Source organism: Quercus robur, chromosome 1 (genome assembly GCF_932294415.1).
Source record: "Quercus robur chromosome 1, dhQueRobu3.1, whole genome shotgun sequence".
Classification (NCBI taxonomy): domain Eukaryota; kingdom Viridiplantae; phylum Streptophyta; class Magnoliopsida; order Fagales; family Fagaceae; genus Quercus; species Quercus robur.
Window position 1 is genome coordinate 33,986,596 of NC_065534.1, and position 6,443 is coordinate 33,993,038.

The 6,443-nt window shown below is 31.4% G+C and overlaps 1 long non-coding RNA gene across 2 annotated transcripts; it reads right to left on the reverse strand.

The window, feature by feature from the left end:
• Positions 1-485: 485 nt before the first annotated feature.
• On the reverse strand, positions 486-3,942 carry LOC126732590 (uncharacterized). Of its 2 annotated transcripts, none has more exons than XR_007659509.1 (4): positions 3,734-3,942; positions 1,290-1,393; positions 971-1,016; positions 486-878 (listed from the first exon to the last, which is right to left on the reverse strand). It is a non-coding gene; the product is annotated as an uncharacterized LOC126732590 (long non-coding RNA). The 2 variants fall into 2 exon arrangements; XR_007659506.1 differs by having other exon boundaries at positions 1,278-1,393.
• Between the last annotated feature and the right edge of the window lie 2,501 nt (positions 3,943-6,443).

Here is a 6,443-nt window from a genome sequence, read left to right on the forward strand (position 1 = left end):
AAAGTTAAATCATCTCTAATATGAAATGGAGAGAAAGTAATTAAACATCTCGTATGACAAATTGTCAAAATTTTAAACATCTTTAAAAATGAGAAACTTTCAAATTTTATATAGTAATATATTACATAATCATAACGTGCTATTACACAAATACAATTCCTTGGTAAATGTTAAGATAGATGACAACTATTTTATATTATCTTGAGTAAAATTTAGTCCCACAATTGTAGTGTATCACATAAAATCGGAACTAAAACCATGTAAAAAGTGAAAATTAAAATTAGATATAATAACAAAATTCTTTTACACCACAATAGAACCAAGAGAATTATTATAATGCATAATCCAATATGAGTATGAGGCTAGGAGTTGTACTCTACATTATTGCAAGGAAAAAAAAAAGAACAAATCTAGAATAAAGAACAAATAGAGAGCATATCTAATTAGTGAAGAAATCAAACAGACAAAATTCTAGTAGTGTGGAATAATTAAAATTGTAACAAAATAAATAGAAAATAACACAACTTTACCGTCAATATGATTTCCCTACATCTACATCACACCCAATTACTCTGTATTTTATTGGCTTTCACTGAAACTAAACCAAAAAAAAAAAAAAGCATAAATTAATTTGCAATGTTTCTTAATCTAGTGTACTCAATCAAGTATTCTTATGCCCACAGTGAGATGCTCCATGGACCATAGTGGATGCTCTGTAATTTCAGTCCATTGTTGATTTTTGGTTGCCAAATTCTCCACGCATTGCAGTAAAAATTTCTGTGTCATTTGCTTTACTCAAACATGAATTCAATTACTCCCTTGAGAAATAAAGAGTGAACCTCCTGAAGTCCAGGCCATAGTCTGCAACTCTCCCAAATCTAACAGATTGTATAACATGCCAAAAAGATAACCAACTAAGAATAGAATAATATAGGAACATGTTTATTAGTTTAGAGAGAAAGCAACGTACCATTCCATTGCAATGACCACCATTAACTTCTTCAACATATTTTCACCTTTAAATTAAAAACAACAAAATTAAATGAAACCTTGATTATATAAGGTAGTCAGGTCAGGTCTATTATTAACCCATATTTGTCAAGTGTAACATTGGAACTATCAGATGACATATTCATTTACTTTTCTTTGTGTGATGGCAGAGCATATTTTGATAGCTAATTAATAGCATTATAGCGAGATCTGAGTTGAAGGTAAGGAAACAGTCTATGAAATGATAGGCAACTTCTAACTTTAGATTAAAATATAAACATAATTACATAATGCGTAACTTGTCCAACAGACGACAAAGGAGCACTTCTCTTTGAAGGAAACCACACCCTCTGCTAGGTTTTACTTGGCGGTGGGAGTGAATAATTGGCATTATCATCATTCCCTGCAACCCAAACTCAAAAAAATAAGAGTTGGAGAAAAAATGGACTCTCTCCTATAATTGAAACACTTCAATTTGGCTTAGGTATCATCACAAACACTTAGGGGTGATGAGGTTGGACTCTATTCATATGCTATGCACTAAAGTGCTGGCTATTGTAGACAATAATCTGGGATGATGATAAACACCGTTTCCCCTTGGATCATGACAATATAAACAACCTACAACATCTAACATTCCATGAGGTAAAAGAGGTGACAATCCAACTACAAATTGTAGACCACTGAATTCATTTGATGTCAAGCTTTACATTCAGACTCAATTGCAAGTTGGACTACAAATATCAGTAGCATAATCAATGGCAAATTATATAGCAAAGTATAATTCCAAGCCAAAATTTGATTCTATGGAACAACATATGATCCAACTCAGATTTTTGCAGGAGAAGAAACCGCATTTTTTTTCCTATCCTTTTATCTTATTTTCCCTCCAATGTGAAGAATAAATTAAAATTTTGAAAGACAACAAAGATGAAAAAAATTAATGTATAAATAATGTGACTTCCTCTACCAACAATAATGTGAGTTAAATATAAATAAGAAGAATCGCACCAACATGTTTAATATAACCACAAATCAAACACTTACCCAACAAAACTTTTTTAATGTAAATAAGCAAGAACTCACCAACATGTTCAATATAAACATAGGTCATGCACTTAGCCAACAAAACTTCCTAAGAGCAAAACCTTAAAGACACATCACAAAAGCAAACAACAACAAAATTACAACTCAGAAGAGAACCATAACAAACAAAAGATCCTAGAGAGTTAAGAAAAATTACATCTCAACACAAGCAATTAACAACAAAATTACTAAATTTCATAACTTTGTTTTATCCACATAGCAAAAAATAACTTCTAAAGCCTATATATGGCCACATACCAAAACTATCAACCAAATTATAGCACATGTTAGGATATAAATATCAAGCAACCGAGATAACCAAATTTTTAGTGAAATAAAGTAGAAAAGTGCATTCATGATCAATTGGAAACCTAAGCAAACCTCAACTCCACAAAAATCATACTTTAAAATCAAGTTCTAATCTACTTCCAAAACATATTTAAACAAATGATTAAATGCATTAAGTACTAATCAAATTAAATAAAAGATCAAAAGAATAGTAAATGTAACATCTCCCTAACAATTTAACCATTACAAACTCTCTATGAAATCCATATATCGAAGTGTAGGTGTCAAAAATATCCCTAGATACACAGTACTTAAGTATGCAAGTTATGTTGAGTGCAATATGATAAGGTTAAAACTGATTTAATTCGAAGGTATAAAACTAAAAAATCTCGATATAAAGATAACTAAAACAATTTATTTATTTTTAATCCAATAACTAAAACAATTTCAACAATTAAAAAATTAAGAAATAGGCATTAATAGTTATCAATTCCACTATGAGACGACAAAAAAAGAGAGTTTTTTATTTTTAAATCAAGGTGATAAAAGCTTGCCAAATCTTTTTGAATCAAATCTTGTCAATAAAAAAACTACAACTACAAATATTCCAACTTAAAAACCTCAAAGGTGTGCCAATATTTCATAGTTTCATACCAGTGCCACATATTTATTTGTTTGATTATGTTGGAATCTTAGAATTGAACAACAAATAAACCTATAAAGTCAACATATATATACAAAATCCCAAAAGCAGCAAAACTGCTGGTCTGTTGCAAACAAACCAAGCCAAGAAATCAACGACAACTTAAAAGGATTTTGTGAATACAACAGAAGGCCAAAATTTATATCAATATGGGAAAAGGAAAGAATTGAATCCAAAAATTATGTACCACCTATCTAAAGAGAAATTTCATCAAACACATGGCAAGCAAAAAAGAAATGTAATGGAATAGAGCATTACCAGCGGGCTTTCCACCAATCTCAACATCAAAATAAACTTTATGGGTCAATGTGAAACAAATATATGAGCCAAAGATGGTAAATTTGTTAAATAATTTAAACGGAGGAATTTAAAAAATCAAAGAAAAACAACCATCGGTACCCTACCTAAAATAACCCTAACTAAAAAAAGCAAAGGCTTTACAAATCAATGTCAAGCATCTATTCTTCCTAAATCAAAACCGATCAGACCACAATACCAAAACCTAAATCAGATTTCCAAATTATAAAAAAAAAAAAAAAAAAAAAAAAAAAAAAAAAAGAGAAATATTTCCCCTGTTTTCATAATTAAGTAGGCTGCCTTCCCTCTGTTTGGTTTCAATTGACAAACTTAAATTCAGAGAAAAGAGAAAGAGGAAAGCAAGTGTACCTGGGCACTGGGTATGGAGTTTGATTTTCAATTAAAAACAATAACAGGTAGAGAATGAGTTGCATAATACAGGAAAACCAAAAGATGCAGTGGCGGCGGCGGCGACGATGGGAGAATCTGAGTTTTGGGTTTTGATTTTAGGAAAGGAAAGGGTGAGTTTTAGGTTTAGGGGAAGGTGATGTGCGTGTGAGAAGAGGAGAGATTTTGAAGAAGTACCGGTTTTGTTGGTGAGGAAATAATAAGATTTATTAGTTTTTATTTTTAAATTAATAATGCTGACGTGAGTAAATGGGTTGGAAAAAAAATCAAAACATATAAATCAAATTAAAAAATAAATAAATAAATGCTGACGTGGAAAATTGTGGGAGCTTCAAAAACTTCGGTTTTATATATATATATAGATTATGAGTTTATTAAATAAACCTGTGACAACTAATTAATCTGTCCCCAAGTGCTTAAATATTGTTATGGTCATTTTAGAGAAAAAATTAGCCTTTGCCCTTTTCACACAAATTATATAGCATTTTGTCCAATTTCTCAAATTAATTAGGGAAATACCCCTCTTTTAAAACTTGATTTTCTCAAAATCGAGTTATAAAAAAAAAAAAAATCTGGAGCCCTATAATGGCGTTTTAAGAAGGCTATAATGATGTTTTAAAGACCTATAGTGGCGTTTTGGAACTCGAGCTCCATGAACTTGAGTTATAAGTAAAAAAACAAAAAACTTGCATGTAACTCGAGTTCATGGAGCTCGAGTTTCAAAACACCACTATAGGTCCTTAAAACGTCACTATAGGGCTCCTTAAAACGCCACTATAGGGTTTAACTTGATTTTGAGAAAATTGAGTTTCAAAAGAGGGGTATTTCCCTAATTAGTTTGGAAAATTGGGCAAAATGCTATATAATTTGTGCAATAAAAGGCAAAAGCCAATTTTATCCGTCATTTTAGTGTTGAGTCTGTTTGATAAATTTTGTGCCAAATTTTTAAATGTAATCGAAATAATTTTCATGTATTTGTTCTTTGAGTGGTAGTCAATGGAGTAATCAAGATTGAAGAGCTAAAAGAAGAAGTTCAAAGTACTATTATGAGAACTCAGTCGAGCGGGATTTGATGTGTTATGCTAGATGACAAATGAGGTCATTAGGATGGAATACCATAGAAGTTAGCCTAGCACTCACTAGTAACCTCAGTCAAGCGAGCTGCCCAAAAACTTTCCATATTAGTTTTCTCGATTTTGTGAGCAGCCATCCAACCCTTAATTTGTACTCACCATAAGCACAAAAATAAAACCCTATTGACTAAAAAACAAAGGTACATAGAGACTTGTTGTAACCCTAGAGAGAAAACATTGAGTGCTCCATACCTTTACTCTCTCTCATTGACCTTATCCTTGCTAAGAGGAGATTTTCACCAAAACAGTAAGAGCTGTTTGGATTGAGGGAGAGTTGAGTAAAATAGAATTGACCTAAAATTAGTCTATTTTCAACTAACTCTACTTTACTGTCCTCCATTCTCATTCCCTCCACCCTCATTCCAAATGGGCCCTAAGTGCAACCTTGAGTGTTCTTGGAGTGTTGGAAACCATAAAAACCTTGAATCAAATATTCAAGTGGCTTTGGAGTGTTCAAGAGATCAACTTGGTAGTTAGCGTCTCGACTTGCATTTGGAGACTGTGAAGAGAAATGTCTAGTGCAGTCTGTTGCTACCAGGATTTAGAGGCTTGTGTACATGAACATTACATAACTAGAGGTTTTGTAAGTCATTATTTATTACAACTATTTTCATTGTAGATTTCATTAATTAGGCTAGGCTCTTGAGAGTTTTTGTTCGTTTTGAGTTTATCCTATAAATATGTCTTATCTTTGTGTTTGTGCATGGAGGTTTATTTACTTCTATGTTTCTTCATGATACTTGCACGCTGCATTTTGATTAATGGTCCATTTGGATTGAGGGAAAGGGAAGGAGAGTAGAGTAGATTTAGCCCAAAATTAGCCTATTTTCAACCAATTTTATTCTACTCCCCTCCACTCCCCCTCCTTCATCCCTCCATCCAAACAGGCCCTAAGTAATCACTTGATTAAGTTAAAATTGGTTAAAATCAGTAGCAAGTCGTACTAGATCCAAACGCAAAACTTTCAATTTAGGCAGCAAATGAATGTAATGTATTGAATAGACCTCAGGTCAAGTATGAAGTTTCCTTAAACATAAAATAACTAAACAAGACCTTATGATCAATCATACATAGAGTCAACATAAACACTCAAAATTTGAAGATCACTTTATTTTATAAAAAGTTTCTTATGATTTTTTTCATCAACAACTACCAACACCAGGTAGGAATTTTTCTTTGAGGGGCTAACTTATAATATTGATACGTGCATATATAATAATAAAAAAAATAATAATAATAATAATTTCAAGATAGCTTATCATCTTTTTGAAATTTAATGAATATACACAAGGTTTTAGTTTGCTACTCCTCTTTGATATATGTATAAATCTTTAATATATATACATATGTGTGGGTCAAAACTTAAGAGTTACATTTATGCAAATCTCGAGGGTAGTATCATTTCATGAAATGTTTAGAAAAAAGTGTTATTTTATAAAATTTTCAAGAGAGTTTGGTTTAATTTATCTTGAATTGTTAATTAATGCCTATACATATTAACTTGTTGACAATCGGGTAAAATTATTCAATGCACCAAT